The sequence below is a fragment of the Trachurus trachurus genome (assembly GCF_905171665.1).
Source record: "Trachurus trachurus genome assembly, chromosome: 17".
Classification (NCBI taxonomy): Eukaryota; Metazoa; Chordata; class Actinopteri; order Carangiformes; family Carangidae; genus Trachurus; species Trachurus trachurus.
Genome location: NC_139900.1, coordinates 15,800,474 through 15,819,394, shown reverse-complemented (window position 1 = coordinate 15,819,394; position 18,921 = coordinate 15,800,474). Strand labels below are relative to the sequence as shown.

The 18,921-nt window shown below is 42.1% G+C and overlaps 1 protein-coding gene across 2 annotated transcripts in view; it reads left to right on the top strand.

Annotated features, from left to right (window-relative positions):
• The window catches only part of greb1l (GREB1 like retinoic acid receptor coactivator), a 41,233-nt gene that overhangs the window by 3,191 nt on the left and 19,121 nt on the right, over positions 1 to 18,921 (top strand). For both annotated transcript variants that reach the window (XM_083991258.1, XM_083991257.1), the window contains exon 2: positions 15,670 to 15,784. The gene's annotated coding sequence lies outside the window, so the exon portion shown is untranslated. The remainder of the gene's footprint in view (positions 1 to 15,669; positions 15,785 to 18,921) is intronic.

Sequence of the window (18,921 nt, the reverse complement as noted above, 5' to 3'; positions counted from 1 at the left end):
CTGTGATTTTGCTATAGGTGTCTAAGCACTTGTAACTGCACTATATATTACTGGGTAGTGTAATCCGAAACACTTGTTATTGTGTTAGTTGCACTGTCACTGCAAATCAAATTTTCCCTGGAGGGATAATAAAGCTCTGAACTGAACTGAACATTCAGTATCAAGGTCATATTTTATATGTTAAACATTAAAATAATTGGAGCTATCAAATAAGTGTAGTGGGATAAAAAAGACTATAAATAGGATACATTATTCAGCTTTAAAATGTCAGAATTACATTGCATCAACTAAAGCACACAAGAAGCACCTAAAAACTGTACAATGTCAGTGTTCATACAAAACTGCATTGAAGTCATCTGTTTATTTTATGTAAAATACATTTTTTGCGCTGTCAAATGTGAGTTAAAAGCTTATTTAGTTAATTAATGCAGGCTGCCTATCAGACTAGAATGGACAGGATTGGCTAATGACCACAGCAAGGTCCTTATCAGATAATGGCAGGCAGAACGTTTCTCTTAGTTGAACATCAGAAATAAAAGCACATCTCGGTGCTGATCTCCAGAGCTAAATGTGTTCCACATGGATGCTTGTAAACTTTTAACCTGTCCTTTTTATTGAGGGTCAAGAATGCCAGGAACACCATGTTCACTGGTACCGACTGAGCGGAAATAAAAAATAAAAAAAAGAGCAAAAATATGCACTGACTGTAGTGGAATCATCAGGGTTTGGTATTTTTTCTATCTTGGATCTAGGATCGATCACTTAAAAGCAGTGGTTTAGAAGTTTTCTGTAATTGAGCGTGTATTCAATGGCATCCATTCATCTGTGATTTGATGAGTTGTTGCCCCTATTGACTATAGGACTAGTAGGAAATGCATCAAAGTGTCTTGGATAGAGGCCATCTTCTTCTGTCATAGTCTTTCAAGTGATCAAACCTCCCTTTAAAAATGAGAATGAAAGAAGAGAGAAGAAGCGCACAGATAAGGTCTGGAGAGAGGAGCAGGGGAGGCTGAAAAGGAGAAGAGATGGAAGAGGAGGTTAAAACAGATGTGGGAGTGATGAAGGGCAAAACAGGGCAGCTGGATGCAGATTGAAAGGGAGACACAGGGCTATACTTTTATTTTTATCTGAACGACATACTTGTTGCTGGTTTATGACGATGATGACTGGACATAAGTGTGGAGGGGACACGTGAGCCGAACTGTATACACTGTAACTGTATGGAGGACGTGTATGATGCAGTTGACAATTGGATCATTAAAGCCAATCTCACAAAGGCCTGCGCCCCTCCCCCGGCTGAAAGGAGATGTCAAAGGTCTGTGACCTCTTCCATTTATGTGCATTGATCCCTCTGGTGGGGGTGGGGCTTCCTCCACAAGCCCCTCCACCATTAGCTGTTATATCTTATCTACCTGCAGGAAACAAACATTAAAAAAAAATTATTTATTTTTTTCCCAAATATTAAGACCTTATTTTTTATTATTTTACTATATTTTATCTTTAATCCCCCTCAATTATTTTTCTTATTCTGTGTATTCTACTAAATTCTAAATGTTTAAAATAACCTGTGTTCAAGTGGTATAAATGTAAACTATGGGAATATGCATTTTAACTATTTTCTGATATTTCCGAAAAGCAAATTTTTTAATCAAAACTAAAATAGATAAACCTAACATAACATTTGGATTATTGGAAACTGACACTAATTAACTAGCTGCTGCCTTGCTATTGTTCCACAGAGCAGAGCAGAAACAGCATTGTCGGCTCGATACATTTTGAGGAGCATTTTGCAAAGAGAATATTGTCTCTTCTTCTTCTCTTTGTAAGTCTCAGTCCTTTAATTACAAACCAGTAACAATGTATTCAAGGAAAGTCATTATAGTGCCTACTAATTAGAATATCGAAGCCTAAGGAATTTGAGGTCTTAATGGTGCTTTTAATGAACAAACAGCACAGTGATGAACTTTTCCAATGAGCATCTAGTCAAGAGCACATTTTCAACCTGAGGCAAAGGATAGTGTCTAATTATTTATGAAAAAAACGAACTAACTAATTTAGGCCTAAAGCCCATCCAACTTTGCTCCTGATGCATCATCTGATATTTTGTTGCACATGTTTTCAGCCTTGTAATAGCTTTGTTGAGTCACAGTAGCCTGCTATGTGTTGAAACCTGTGTAGTTAATTAACTATTTAACTTCACTCTCTGACAAATTACTCTCGGTTAAATGTTTGACCATGAATTTGTCCTGCTGGCCGTGAGAGTGCGTAATGCCTTTGTGTTTATTGCCTGCTCAGGAGTGATGGGGAAAGGGAAAGCTTGTGTGTGTGACATTCCTCTAAGCCAGAAAGAAGAAAGACATGCCTCTCTCTTGCAGGCCTAGAATGTGACTTTTGGTGATGGATGAGAGGAACTTACAGTCATACAATAGGACATACAATACACAGGAGTACAGCTAAAAAGGACTGGCCTGGCCCATCCTGCTCTTTGTTGCAAGGCAGGCTCCTGATGCTAATTGTGTGTGTGTGTAGGGGGGTGTGTTGTGTGGGGGCGTGTGCACATTCATGCATGAGTGGAACATGACCCCAGTAGATGGCACTTCCTGTTGTCCTGTTGGTTATCTCTGATTCTGACATGCAGGACAGGTTCTTATCTGGCACCACTGGATCTCCTGGTTCACCAACCAGCCAACTTAATGCATGGAGAAATTCCCTGGTTTCTTTCAGCCCTCTCTCTCTCTCTCTGTTTTTAACACTGATAACACTGTTCATGATGTTCTTTCATAGCAGAGTATTTGATGAGATGCATCTCAATACAAAGCTAAAACAAGCATAAAAAGTTAAAAGCATCAAATTTTTACCCTCATTACTCCCTTTTTCTCTTTGCGCCCATCCCCAGATCAAAGCTGAAATACCTCCCTGACAGAAATGAATGGAACTTATCTAGACTTGCCCCCAAGTCGTTCGTCAGGAAGCGTGTCCGCAGCAAAGTCAAAGGGTCACCATTAAAAGGCGAGTGACTTTGTTGTGTGAGTGTGTCTTTTGCAACAGAGCAGTGACATAGCAAGGTGAAGGAGGAGTTTCAGTTTTCTGCTCCTCGACTCGAACTCACTGTAAACAAATGAGGTTAATAATAATAATACCCCCATCGTCTGAGCAACCTTGCATCTCGCATCACATCACACCAGGGCAGGGCTGAGGCATGAAGTGCTTATCTCCTGTCTGCAGTGTTCCTCCCTCTTTTTTTTTCTTTTTCTTTTTTGATCAATCTCTTGGATTTTTTGTGGGCTCCATTACACCGATGTGAGTTCATGTAGAGCAGAGCATGTGTGTGCAGCTCCGTGGAGAGCACTTAGTAATAATATATCCTCATTCTTGCTACTGAAACCTGGAAAGTGTCCAGCTGAGAATCCCTTCTTGCACAGCACTGTTATGGAACAGTGTGTTCTCACAGGGTGTACCGCCGTATCCCCCCCCCCACCCCCCCGCCCCTCCCCAATCTCCCCACTCCCTCCGTGCACAGATGCCAACCCCAGTGGAACAGTACCTGCAGCCACAAATTACAGTTTGCAGCTTACGTGTTCTTTTTAAAGAGTACAGTATGTGCTGTGCTATGGGATGCTTCACTGCACGATTAGCCTGGAAGACAGTAGATGTTTTTTTAGGTTGAATTTCACGTCCTTGCCTTTTTTATAAACAAGTGTTTGATTCTTTTTAGTGTGTGTCCACATGACAGTGATCACCTTCTACATTCATTGTTGTGCTTTGATTGAATTTTCTCTTTGTGTGCCAGCTGCAACAGGAACACTTCACATTTTCACAAGTGCTCTGCTTTTGATTACATGTCGCATCTAATATCCATGAGGCGGCTGTTGTGGTGCACAGGCAAAACATGATCAAGTGCAATGAACTACAACTGTTGTTAATGCCAAATTTTTCAACTCATTTTTGGGGTTTTCGGCTGCTGATCTGGACAAACAGAACGGACAATTTCTTGACCCCATGATTTATTGATTAATCAACAAATCAATACATTGAATGAGAAGCAGAGGTTAAAAAAATCACTGTGATTTAATTGCAGTTTTTATCTGTGTATGGCACTCATCACTTTTCAGCTACAAAAAGTTGGAAACATCCTGCAGTGTTGTGTGTTTAGTGTTGTTGCTGTGAATTGCAGGACGTGTGCTAACAACAGCTGGAAACGCTCAGGCTCACAGCCAGATTTCCACAGCAGCATTGTTACCTTTACCCGCATATACTGTCCCAAATCTCACTACTCCCTGCCCACACACACACAGAGAGAGAGAGAGAGAGAGAGAGAGAGAGAGAGAGAGGCACAAACACTACCCCAAACCAACAATTCACTCTCTGTCACTCTCCCTCCCTCCACAAATTGAATCACAAGGTCACCATGTTGACGTTGCCAGGGTTTGTGGGGGAGAGGGCTGTCTGTAGCAGAAGGCTTTTCCATAGGCTGTCACAGCTTGTCCAAGGCTACGGTGACCAAGACCCAGCCCTCCGCTGCAAGGACTCAACGTTCCTCTGTGGCAGGGGAGGTCATTTTCTCTCTCTCTTTCTCTCTCTCTCTCTTTCATTCTCTCTTCCTTTCATTCTCTCTGCTTGCGCTTTTGCAGTTCAAAAACACAGGCAGTAAATAGAAAAGTATTGGAGGAATCTTCTTTTATTTTCTGAGTAGATCTGTGCTCTGATGAAATAAAATCAATGGCGTTAGAACAGAGATATGTGTTTTTCATCACACTAACTCAGTTAGTCAATCGGGTGATTGAAGTGGCTGCACTTTTTTGTTTTGCTCGGTTACAGTATGTGAAGCTGTGAGGAAGGTGTCTCTGTACAGGTGATGCGGCGTGGCTGAATGGTTTAATGACTGTGTGAATCATATGCTTTGACCTTCAGGTCGTGAGCCAGGCTGAATGGAGGGGCGAGTTTGTAAGAACATGTGGAGAAAAATAAATAAATCAGGTTGATGTCCTTGACTTAATGCTAAGCAGTATTGGAGCTCCAGTGGTGGTCGAACACCTCACATCTTGTCCAGTCTAATGTTTTTTCTGACCACAGCAAATATTGAGAAATTCAGTGTTCGTCTCTCAGAAGAAAAAATACTAAATGCTCAAGCACATATTTATACACGAAGACTCTCTCTCTTTCTCTCTATCTCTCTATTTACACTATGACAAGAGGAGGAGGCCTTGTCAGGAATGCTTGACCTACTCTAGACTGTGTGCAGTGTGGTAATCCACTTGGGCAGTGTTCATGCTGTTTTCTGTACAAACTGTAACCCTTAGTTACTGTTGGAAAAAAACACACACAGCTACACCTCAAATGACAAACTCCTTCATTTTTTACTTCCATTTCCTCGCAGATTAATCAAAGGAAGTGATATTTAATATTAGAGGGTGAAATTTTGGACAGAGCCACTCTACAGTAGCTGTTTCCCAGCTGCTTCAGGGTATGGCCTTATTGATGGGACAAGATGTGAGTTGCATCAACCTCCTCCTCTGACCCTTTACTTTGCTTAACTCATTTATGGTTTTAGTTGCAATATTATTATTTTGGACCAGTGCAGAATGAAGTTATTGAGATTGTTGTTACTCCATCACCACATTCATGTTCCCATACCTAAGGGCAAATGTAGCTCTGCTGTTGTTTCATATTGGTAAATATACTTCTTTACAGTAATGGATGTAACTGTAGAACTGGGAGCTTGATATGAGCCCCAAGAAAGTAAAGGTAGGGTTTGTTTTCTGTTGTTTTTTTATGTGCTCAAGTCGAGTAGCAATGTTTTAACCCATGAGTTAATTGAGAATGCTACCTGCTGTGAAATCAAATCTGTTCTTTATTGATGATAGTATGTGAAATGAAAAGTACCCATGTTTTGGTTGGTGCATCTTGAAGTGGGGACAACTTTTAAATAGATCTTTTATTAGTTGGCTCCATGGCTGTAAAGAAAGGAGGAAACATTTGTATCACTTTGCACCTTAGGGCCTTGTTAACCACCGTTTTACACCATATTTTCCACCGCTCCCTGTCTTAACTGTCACATCTGCCAGCTTGTGAAGTATCAATCTCTCGGGGGGATCAGTGCAAGATGAAGTGGCACCAGTCCTGAATGGGTTTACTGTCACTTTTTCTCATCAGCAAGGTTTGTGTGTGGGGTCAAGCCCCCAACAAAGGATGGCCCTGCTTCCATTGTCCCATTAAGACAAAAAGAGTCCTGCTGATGCCGTGGCTCTTGCTGCAGTAAGGAGGACTGATGGGATTTAAGTGTGGGCCCTGTCACCGAGGGCAACCTGGTGCTTATTAACCGGGAGGGTGGGGGGTAATGGAGGAGAGGCAGAGGGGGCGATCGGGGGTGGGGTCCGGTGGATGCAACAGTGGCGCCTGGGGTCAGGAAGAGGGGTAGGATGGATACAGCTGATCGCCCGGTAAGGAAGTTTAGAGAGAAATGGGAGGAGGCTCCTTCGTCAGGACATTAAGAAGCCTCTTTGTCACGGTGTCACTCAAATGGATTCAAGGTGGCTGAGACTTTTTTTTCAGGGAGGAAAAGAAAGGAGAAGTCCTATTGTGAAAGGTGGGTCTCTCTCTGGACGCCTGATAAACACAACAGACCTCTTTCTTATGTCCTCTCCATGGGCACTCAGTACTTCTGCATGGCTAAATTAAGTTAGTGTGTCAGTGGTGTGAACTTTCCAGGGAGGAAGGTTGAGTGGATTGCCTGTCTTTTGTATCAGTGCCTTTTATATATATTCCTTTAGTTAGAAAATAAAAGCATCTAAAATGTTAAGTGAAGCTCTTTAGGCTTCAGACATATCTTTATCTTCAACTTGGCTTCAACATTTGTAATGGGTAGAGTCAGGTTGGGTGGCAGCTAATGACTACTTTCTTTATCCATTAACGCACTAATTATTTTCTTAATTAATTCATTTATCATCTGTAAACTAATGCAAAATGGTCCATGTTCAGTCACATAAGACAAAGAAGGAACTTGTGCTTATTGGCAGATAAACTGGAACTTGATGGTAGTTCTTCTATAGTTAATTTTCTATCAGTCAATAATCAATTTAGTTATTTCTAGCAGCCCCAAAGCAGGTAATTTCAGCTCACTGCTTTTGAGGCAGTGAAAGAGAATCAAAAACTACCAAATTTATTTGTTATAATAATGTGATGGACATCCTGCACTTCTGAATCTTGATGGCTCAACCAGGCCCATTATTGGATGGAACAATCAGTAGAATACACAAAATGCTATAGGCCGATGAAAAGTAAGGACAAGTTGAAAGTATTATGGTATAGCAAAATTCAGGTGTAGTGGCATCTCAGTTTTAAAAAGAGATGATCCAACATGGTGATTGGTGATCAGCTCATCATTGCTGTCACGTCACCGCCTCAGTCTGACTGACACATGATGTGGAGGCACAGTGAAGCTAGCAGCTCCTGGCAATAGAACCTGACCCCTTTGCTGGCTTTGTCATCTGATAAGAGCCAATGTTTTGATAGTGCTGGCCCTCTCAACATGATCCATGACTCACCTTTTACACCCCATAACAAATAGGGCTGTCTAAACAACCATTTATGGCCAGGACAAGGCCTGGTCAACCATCATCAAAGATCTACTCTAGGATGAGCAATTAGGTGTGGACCAGATGTTAGAAGAAGATGATGGTAGAGGATCACTTTCTATCTATGTCCATTAGATTAGGGAGCAATAAATGAACTGGTGAATGAATATGTGGTTTCACTTTGGTCCCAAATTACTTTGAAATTGTTTTTTTTTTCTTTAAAGGCCAAGACTTTCCCTTTTGCAGTGGCAGATTTTTTTTTTTTGAAAGAACTTGTGACTGCCCATGTTTTGTTTTTTTTCCTCATCCCCTCCTCTTGCCCTTTACCATTGACCAGAGTTTGACCGCTGCCAGTGACAGCTTTACAGTATGAAATAGAACTCATTGTTGTCTTATTCAATATGGCTTCCCTGAATAAGTCCATAAATGCATTAGGGTCCTGTGTCTCTCCCTGTTGTTCCGACTTGGGTGAACTGGTGTTCAACCCAGCAGAGCTGTAAAATGCAGATTGGGTTGACTGACAGGCCTTCCGTTTTATTACACAGTCATGAACAGCATTGTAAACTCACTGGTCCTTCACTTTCATTCACTTATTCTATCAGGGGGCAACAGTCATGGGAGCAGATCTCGCTGAATGCTGGTCACATTGTCAAAGACCAGGAATTTCTGGGAAGTGACGATGCTGATTTGAATCCTTAAAATTGCTTTTAGTTTAAATTGTGGAACTTGTGATTAATGGATGAGAAACCCAAAGTAAAAACAGTAGAGTGTATTTTGCATTTAACTTTACAAAGGATGAAACTGTGAAGAAATTAGTCATGTGTTCAGTTTCCTGCACAAAAGTTGTTCATTGTTCAATTGTAACATCCATTAAAGTTATTAAGTTATTATATTTATCAGGTAATGGTGACAATGGTGATTTAGCCTGTAACGCACTAATGAAACTGTAGAGAGTCCTCTTTCCATTGTGTTAACGTGGTGTCTGATATTACTTAGCCACAAAATCACAAGGGACACAAAGTGAGTTAGGTGTGGTTTCAAAACAAACCTGCAATTACCATGCATGGCCACACGTGTCACCAAAGAAATCAATGCAGAAATCTACGAGATTGCTACTTAAACTATTTGTAAATTGTTAGGGTGGAACATAAATACCACTGATACATTATTGTGTGCATATACAATGTTTAGGATTGCTCTATCTTCAGTTGTGTAGTCCAAAATCCAGATATTTTCACTTTCACATCATAAATAATAATAATTAAAAAAAAATTCCACTTACAAACCATATAAATTGTTTCCACTTACAAACCATATAAATTGTTTCCACTTACAAACCATATAAATTGACCTCAATGATTAATTGATTCTCAAAGTGTTTGTTGATGAATTTTTGATTAATGAATACGATTAATAATCAAGTACCTGACTCATTTTTTCATCAATCAATCAATTAATCAATCAATCAATTTATTTAAAGTTCAAAATCACCATGGTACATGGTCTCAATACACTTTACAATAAAATCAAGTACAATAATAATAATAGCCTAATAATAATAATTCATGACTACATATTTGGTGAACTATACTGAGGTCTCAGTTATGATATTTGTGATTTTGTTGTAAACACATAGGTGGAGTCTGCAGTGATATTCAGGACTTGGCTGCTTTTAACAAGGTTTGTTTTTCATTTGTGCTGCATCAGTCATCTGTTCGATGGGCCTTTGCCATTAAACGCTGCTGGCCTTTGTCCATGGCTGAGATTTAGTTTAAGGTTAAATGCCTTGCCCTTAAACTCATCCGCTGGGCCAAAGTGTGTGGCAAGGTCACCACTCCAATCAACCTAGTGTTAACACAAAGGCCGCTTGTCCCCTAATGGATTAGCTCTACAGTTCCTCAATGAGTCGCTACACCACCCTCCAGGCCCTGACAGGCCTTCCCAGCCCTGCTGCCCTTTCACACGCACCCCCTAGCCCCTAATTTTGAAATGAGTTTTATAACTGGACAGTAAACTTCCAGTGGCTTAATGATGATGGCTTCTTCATCTGCCCAAATGCTCCTTTTGTCCACCCCTCCTCAGGCCCTGGGCCCTGCCCCCGTTCCCTCTGGTCACACCAGGCCTTAAACCTTGGTTCACCCCACTTTATAGTTCCACAGATAATCCCGTAGAACACACACACACACACACACACACACACACACACACACACACACATGCATGTGGTATCTACACACACACACACATACACTCTCGGGCTATTATCTCCACTGAGCCCTGCTCTGTCTCCTTATCCCTCTCTTTCTCTGTGTTGCTGCCGACTTCAGCAATGGCATTCAGCTGGAATGTTTGCCTTTGTTTGTGTGGCCTACTGGAAAGCCATGAATGACCTTAGCTCATCTGCTATCCTCACTAGCACCGATTTGCACTTCAGGGCCCAGCAGGTAGTCCCGAGGAGAAGTGGGGAGGGGGGTTTCGAAGAAGCTTGTGGGGCTTTTATAAGGAAATTAGAGCTGTGGACTGCCACCCGGACAGTAAACAACAGTGTGAGTCCTCACACTCTTGGCGTCAGGTAGCCCATATGAAGCGAGCAGAAAAGGGAATTCTCTTGCGGGAATTTTCACATGGGAGCAATGTTGCTTTCTTGTTTTGTTTTTTGACAGTTAAGTGGTGGTGATTGTTTTCTTATTATAAGAGTCAGACGTGCTAACTGGCACCTCCGCCGCTGCGCTTCCTCCCCACCTGATACTCGCCTCTTCTCATCTATCAATTTGTCAGAGGAATCTCATCTGCTCATGACTTCTCATTTCTTTTAGCAGCGTCAGAGCCTCAGCCTGTGTTTTTTTTACTCAGTAGATATTCTCATGTTCTCTGTTAGATCAGCCCGATGAGGTTCATTCATGTCCCAAGTTGCAGGTTTTTGGTGGACAATTCTCCTGGAGCTCTGTCCAAGCTGCTCCAAACACCCGTCATGTGTTTGGCATCTGCTGAGTCAGCTAAGACAAAGCTGCGGCACTCCTCTGGGAATCCCAAGAGAGGAAGAACCCCCCACCCTCTCTCTCTCTCTCTCTCTCTCTCTCTCTCTCTCTCTCTCTCTCTCTCTCTCTCTCTCTCTCTCTCCGTCTTTCTGACCCCCCGAGCAGGTCATGTGACTTGTCTTTCCTCAGGTGGCAGTGGCAGGGACACTTCCCCTTTGTCAGGGATTTTAACAGGAGCTCAATGCAGCGGTGAAAGATGGGCTTGGGGGGCGGGCAACCATTCAATCCACACTCTTTTGTTTTTTTTGCACAGTGTCTTTTGAGGCCAAAGAAAATGTGGGGTTTACTCATTATCTCCATTTTAAATGGGCTATTTAAGACAGGCCATGTCAAAGTCAGGGGCTTGGACATAAATCACACTGACAGCTCTTTTCCCCCAGTTGAACTTGTGGCTGCGCTGGCATCAGATGGATCGCTGTAGAGACTTCACTTTTGATACACCTGATAGCTAACAGATATCTAACATTATTAAACTGTCCAATGTAATCAGATGCACCACTCGAGACTCACCCATAATGTACCATGTGTGGTCCAAAACAGCAATAGCTGGACAAATTTCACAGTCAAACTCAAGCCCAATGTTTAGACAAATGTGGCTGATTGAGAGAAATGAGTGCATGAAAGCCCCGTAAGGACTAATGGGCGCCCTGATTGGCTCGTGTGGTGGTTTACAGCAGCCCTCACACTGACTGCGCCCTAATATAACCATTGGAGAGGAGGTGAGAAGAGCTGCACACAACCTGATTAAAACAACTGTTGACTGTGTCTGTGGTAATGAACTGGAACATCAGTCACACGGCTCAGTGAAGACAGACACCTGGGCCAGTAAAAGGAGATGTTGGTGTTTATGGCGAGGAAAATGTAAAAAAAAAAAAAAAAACTGATACCAGAGCTTATTTTGCAATTTTTTTTTTGTCTTTTCAGTTACAAAACCGAATTTTGTAGACAATTTGACATTTATGTTTTTATTGCTCTTATCTGACTTAATGAATTGAATCAACTTATTTGGAGGGAGGTAGTGGCAATAAGAAGAGACCAGAGTGTTGAGTGCATCTATTCCCTGCTAAGTAACTGGGAGTTTACTCAGACTTAATATTTACCTGACAAATTCTTGCTGACTTTACTTGACATTAATTAGTTGGCAGGAAAACAAACACAGTGGCTTTAGGCTACTGTACTGTTCATACTGTAACTCTTTTTTTATTTATCTCTTTTTTTACTCTTTTTTTATTGGCAGATGGCAGAATATCTCAGTTTAGATAATGTCTGCAAGTTGTGTTTCCCATTCAGCGTCAGAAGATGATAATGTGTGTTTTTTGAGCATTTTAGCAAATGTAAATAGAAGGATTTTTTTATTTTGCAGATGTAATCATTGATGTTGCATTGTAAACCTTTCAACCGAAGAATTTGACAGTCTGTGACTCATGGAAAAAAGTGAATAGTGTTAGGTAAATATTACTTAACGGTAATGTTTTACTCCACTGTTGTGTTTCCCAGCAGTGATGTGCCACATACCAAACTTCACACAGCCGACATGCAGTGTCACCAGTCCTGAACTCTCCTCGGTTATTTCCTCAAAAGATGAGCTTCCTCTCCTCTTCACAACATTGTGATAAGGTACAAGGACTCATCATTGAGCTATAATGACATATAATCCTCAGCATCTGCCAGCGCCTGTTGATTTGTGGTGCATTTCCGTTTATTTATTTTGACCAGATGAGCCTCTGGTATTTATAGCGGGAGTAAAACCCCAGTGTGGGGTCAATCCCAGGCAAGGCTACGAAGACAAAATGCTCAAGCTGACCTGAGACAGATTCTCCTGTCTCTGAATTGGCCCCCAATAAAAAAATAAAAATAAAAATAAAAAGTTGGGTGTGGCAGCGTGAGACTGAACCGAGCTCAAGTGTGAGAGTGAAAGTTAGATGTAAAGATTTCCTCTCTCTCTGGAATACCTCCACATGACCCGCAGTGCCCACGCCAGATGTCTTGGCATGCTGGGGGTGTGTGGGGTGTGGGGGGTGTGGGGTCACGCGTGGCAGGGCGCCGTGGCCGTGTGGCAGTGGGGAGATGCCGGTCCCCCTTCTTTGTTTCCCCCCACCACCGGCCTCCGCAGGCCTCCAAGAGCATCTGTCACCACAGGGGGTCAGCAGGGCCAAGATGAATGAGCCCCCGGTGGATTCCCTCCCTCCTTGGCAAATGGCACAGGACAGAGGAGGGCATAGGGGACTTGGGGGAGGGGTCTGTGTGTATGTGTGTGTGTGAGTTTGTTTGCATGTGAGTGAGAGAGAGAGAGAGAGAGAGAGAGAGAGAGAGAGAGAGAGAGAGAGAGAGGGTTTCTGCTGTACTGAGGGAAAGAGTGGGATTCTCATTTCATTCTATGGAGGATCATGACAAAGGTGACCTGAGACCCACCAGAGGAGAGTGAAACTCCATATGCTGCCTGGATATCAACACATTCTCCCCAAAAAGGATTTATTATCTAACATGGACTGTATCTGAGAGAAGAAAAAAATAAACTGCCTTCACATTTGGGATTTACAGCATTTTTTATTTGGATTTTAAGGATTTATCCCCTGGTGGAGGAGTCATGGAAGGTACAGGAGAAGTTTTTTTTTTTTTTTTTTTTTTTGCTGTGAGTCACATGGGGCCCTGATGTAGCATTAATGAGATGGGCCTTTTAGCACCTAATTTAGAGAACATGGAGGCATGTTTGTCTTTTTTTTTCCCCACCTCATTTCTTACCCCCATCCCCCTTTCTCTCATGTCTGATGGGCAGTGTCTCTTTACCAAAGCTTTTCTAATGTTAAGAGTGTGCTGAGCTCTTTCCCGCATTTCACCCATTGGTATGGAGCTCTGCATGTTGAGGCATAACAATGAGGTGAAAACGACTGAGATATTTATCAAAATTTTCATTAACATCTTACCTGCTGTCATGCTCAGGGCTGAAATAACAGATTTTTAATTTAAGCAAATCCTGGTAAAGTGTTTTATTTTACCTGAAGCTGCCAGATTTTTTAACAATCATGGGGTCAAATTTGACAGTATGTACTGTATTAACTGCAGAGTGACGTGAAGATGGGAGCTGAGTTTAATTCAGCCTCTCCCCCTCTGGTGTAAACACTGTAATGTTATTATGCTGCAGAGGGAGAAACAAAAGGACAAGAGAGAGAGAGAGAGAGAAAGAAAAGGACGAGGTTCAAAAAAAGGGTTGGGGAAATTTCTTCTTTTTTTATTTTTAGGATAAAACTGGTACCACCTAAAGGTTTAATTTACAACACGTGATATAAGTCAGATTTTTTAACACTTTACCCAAACCTGAATTGTTGAATTTGCATTTAACCAATTCCACACCATTTTAAGAACATGGACATTCATGCTTCATTAAGTTTGATTTAGTTACTTTAATATTAGCCACACTCAGTATTTATCCTATTTTGCATTGTAATAATTTAGTTATCTCAAATGAAGATCAGATCATTGATGATCACAGTGCTCAGTGAACCACAGAAAACACAGATGGAAATAGACAGTATTGTAAGAAAGGTCATGTGGGACTAAATAAATATTGTGATATTATCAATATATGATATAGATATTAGAAGTAATGGTGTGCACTGTCCATGCACGTGTTGTTGCACTTGATTTACAACGTGTAGGGGAGAAATGCATTTGTCTTTAGCCATCACCTTGAATCCTGAAACTATTCGAGCCTGTCACTGAAACATTCCCCAAAATATCAATGCTGGGAAACCAGGACCTTATTAAGCGCCTTGGGCTGGGCCAGTGTCGGTGTGTCTAGATTTACGGCACCTTCGTCTTCATCTCGCGAGCCATCTGCGTCTCCTTCTGTGTTGTCTACACTTCACAACCAGATAAGCATCAAAATATTCCAAGACTCTGCTCCCTGGGTAATTAGCAGAGCGTGGAAGCCTCGGTAGAGATTCATATCCTTTGCGGGAACCCCAAGTGGAAAGTAAAGCAGGAAATGTAACTCCTGTAATTTAGGACGGCACATTTTATATGATCAATGGCTTCTTTTTTGACACATCTACAATTCAGGCAGGCCTATATTTATTTGGAGTGAGCAATTCAGTTACCCAGGGGGCCGAGCAGCATGGGTTTCTTTCTAGAGTATTGACGTTTTTAACTGTTTAGTTTGATTAGCTGTATCAAGCTGGCTAATCATTCACAAAATAAGTTCCAGTCAGTGAATGCAAGTGGAACCAGCTTGTGTACACTTGCTATTTGAAGGACTTGGACCCCAGAACAGCCTCCCTCTAACAGAATAGCAGCACACAGTCAGAAGTGATGACTGGGTAGATTGTGACAGTTTTTTAAAGGGAACTTTGCTTCAGTTATATCAGAGCCTGAGTGGCCAAACAATACTTTGTCAAAGGGTCAAAGTAACCGGCAAATCCATTCAGAGAGCGACTGTGTGGAGTGAGTGCAGCTACAAACTAAAACACCCAATTGTGTTTCATGAAAATAGCCCCAGGGCCGTTGTATCATGTAACGGCTTTTTAGCCTCCCAACAGTCAGTACATATGTCATGGTCTGAGTCACTCTAAATGTTTGAGTGGCCATAAGTGCAGCCATTCATTTTGTGAATGAACATTTTCCTCAGACTGTGGTGCCACAGTTGCATTCATGTTTCAGCTTTCCATACAACGACATGGTTTTTCTTTACAAAAAACAATTATATCCAATACAGAGCATTCTGTTCCCTTCAATCTTATGTTCTTGATACAAAATAGCAAATGGAAACCAAAACTGCAGATGGTCACAATGTACCTCAAATAATCGCTAGTGTATTTTCAGAAACATTGACACAATGAGGCCATTTTCTTGAAAGGTCCTGTAAGATGTATGTCCTCCTGTGGGAACAAGTGGGATGTGGTTTTAAGGAAAATATTTATTGGAAACTAAATCATATCTTGTTAAGATTAATGTTGGATTTTCATGCTTTTATTTTGGTTTTGTCTGATCTGTGTTTGGCCGCATCATTGACAGTGACAGTGTGTGTGCTAATCAGTGATCTCTCCCCGCTTCTCCTCCAGGTCTCGGAGCACCGATTGAGATCCAGTCTTTGCTGAAAGTTTCTGCTGAGTGGTAGTGGCCCAGCATGTAGCAGAGGTGAACAAGTCCCTTCACGCCTGGGAACAATCCGACAACGTAAGTCACCTTTGTTTTTGTTTTTTTGCTTATATCTCAGTCAAGTCAGCTGTTGCTTCAGAGGGTCTTGTGTTGTCATATTTGCTCTACCTTGGTCCACTCAAATCCACTGAGTGGAGATTAGTCAAGCTTATTTTGACCTGGGGTCATATTCATGCAATCTGTTGATGCCACCCAGGAGAAGAGGAATGGCCTTGACTGACCGTCTGCCTGGCCGAGAGCCTCCTTTTTTTTCTTTTTCTTTTTTAAGCAACGCTCAATGGCACGTAAACCCTCCTTTTAGCCCATTAGTCTTTGAACATTAAATTGCGTCTCCTCTGGCAGAATCCACTCGTCTGTCATGCGGGCTGCAGCCGCTGACTCACCTGAACCCCCACCTCTGCCACTACAACTGACCTTAGCAACCACCGGAGTCACACCCCAGAAACATCCGTTAGCTGACCTCTGCCACAGTCACGCTTTGTTTTAAGTTGTGCAGGTGATAAAAGGTCAACCTCTGTGTTCATCTCCGGCCGTTGCGGGGTTAATGACAAACCTGTCCTCTGAGGCTTGAGGGTCAGACTGCCAAAGACACTCCGGAGCCTCCTTTGACTTCACAATCGAACAGGCAGCGGCTGCTTAAAAATGCCCTCAGGCCCTTGTTTTCTTTCTCTCTCTCTCTCTCTCTCTCTCTCTCTGTCTTGCTCCTCCTCTCTTTCTCTCCCTCTTTCTCTCTTTTAACCCTTTTTGGTCATTGTTTTTCGATGCAGCCACCTTCCTCCGTCAGTTAAGCAAGACATTACTGTAGCTTCACTCTGTTAAGCTGCTTATCTCTTTGACAGCACAGTCAGGCACTGTTAATCTTCTCTTTTGTCTGGGTTGGTCATATTCCTCCTCAGGAAGGTTGTTAGGTAAACACAGGGTCTGGAACCTGTCCAGGCGTGGGCAAAATGAGATCTGAGAGAAGAAAGGCCAGTCCAGCTTGATCCCCACCCTCCCCATCAGCTACAGAATATAAGACACAACAACCGTCTGGTGGATGTTAATTCACTGCCTAACATATTCAGTCAGATAAAGAACCATACAACAAACAGAAATGATTAAACTGCAGTAAAGCCTTTTTGTTTTTCTTACACTGGTTCAAACAAGCTTCCACCTCTGTGCACCTGCTTTAGATGACATATAAAAAAAAAGGTGAATAGATTCTGATGGTGCAGTGTGTTAATGAGCTTTAGAGACAGAAAATGAATCATTAAAGCAGAAGTAAGCACCGTAAATTACAGCTTCAAGTCACAACTTACGACTTTGTAGCGTTCCAGGCAACCCACTCGTGTTTTTCTGACCTGTTTTACCTGTGAAAGTGCACTATAACGGCCACTCGTAACTTCCGACCCGTGAACTCGTACCAGATCGAACTGGTACGACTTCACAGGTCGGAAAAACACGAGTTACGAGTTGCCTTGAACGCACCATAACAGTCCTCGTCCCTACGTCACCACATTCAGGCGCATCCCTTGGCTGCACACACAGCCCTTCATGCCGTTCTCTCTCCTCATTGGATAAAAATTGTAGGATACGAGAAAACCTTTCTCCTCGGCTCAGAGCAGAGCAGAGTGACTGACAGACCCGTGTTTCGGTCCAAACACTCTATGTAAGTGATTGCTGTCGGAAGATATAACTATTTAAGACTTATATTAACACAAAAATATCGCTTACTTCTGCTTTAACTATGTTTAGTCTTTTAAAAACTATCCCTTTGTGAAGAAATAACACCAAATATTGTCTGACTCTGGCTCCTAATTATGTGAGACATTGCTGCTACTTTGACATATGATATTTGTCATATCATGTCTTAAAATGAATGTTTTTGGATTATTATGTGTTGGTTGAAAGCAATACAAGTAGATGTCACCCTGGGGTCTGTGGTGAACAATTTTCACAGCTTTCTGACATTTGATGGACAATAAAAGAGATAAAAGTTTGCAGGTTAAAACCAAGAATCAAAAATTGTGATGAGTTGCAGCCCTAATGAACTGAAATAAAAACTATTTGTCTTTTACTCATATAACTTTCATTCAAAAATAATCATAGCCTTTAGTGATTTATGGCAGTCTATGTGTTTCAAGGCTAATGAGTTGGGGAAAACACAACTGTTATGAAAGGCCAGTGTGAGGTTCGTTCCATCATTATTACTCAATTCTGAGCTCAAGTTTAGGTCACGTATATAACAGAATATACTGTATGTAAAGACATAACCTGGTCATATAATGGGTTCAACAGCCGGCAAGGATCAATGTTTGGCCTGAGTGAGAAGTCTGAACTTTCTCCAAACAGCTGAAGTCTGTAACCTGGACATCCACTTGGCTGCTGCAGTATTTATGAATCCCAACACTGGTCTGCGCCAGTCAGATGTAGTCCAAGGACAAACATGGAAAGCACTTCAGGCTCAACTTATGTGTGAGGAAAGCAGCCAAAACCTCCTCTTTACTTTCTTTCTCAACTTTTCCTCCCACACAGTTTGGACGCTCTTGATTGCTGGCTCGGTATATTGAAAACAGAACCGGTGACATGTCTCTTGACAAATTGAAAAATGGGAGTTTAAGTGTAGGAGCGCAATGTTGTGATGAATGGAGACAATGATGCAGCAAAGCCATTGGTCAGTGCTGGTTTTTGTCTCCACATTAGGATGTTTTCTGCCCGTCCAGCTCTGTGTCCTTTTCTCTTCCTTTCTTCTTTGGGACCACATGCTTAGCCCTCTGTCCAGCCACCACCTGCCACCAGAGCAGCCAGCCAACCCCGGGCCCACACAGCCGACCCCGGCAGATGTCCCTGAGTGGACGCTGGGGTGGAGGGGGCACGAGGGCAGAGCAGGCAGAGTGACACAACAGACAGACGGAGCCAAAAAAAAATAGGAAAAAAGCCATTGGCCTTGGCCATTATGTTTGGGCTGACACAGAGGAAGAGTGTGTGCATGTGTGTGTACACGTGTTATTACTATCATGAAATAAGACAAGGCCGCAGAAACTAAATGACTGCAGCCAATGTTTATGGTCATTATTCATTAATTTGATCACCTTTCCTTGAACTTTCTGTCACATATAATGTATCAGGAAAAAATGAAACAGTCTCATCACAGTTTCCCAGAATAGAAAGTGATG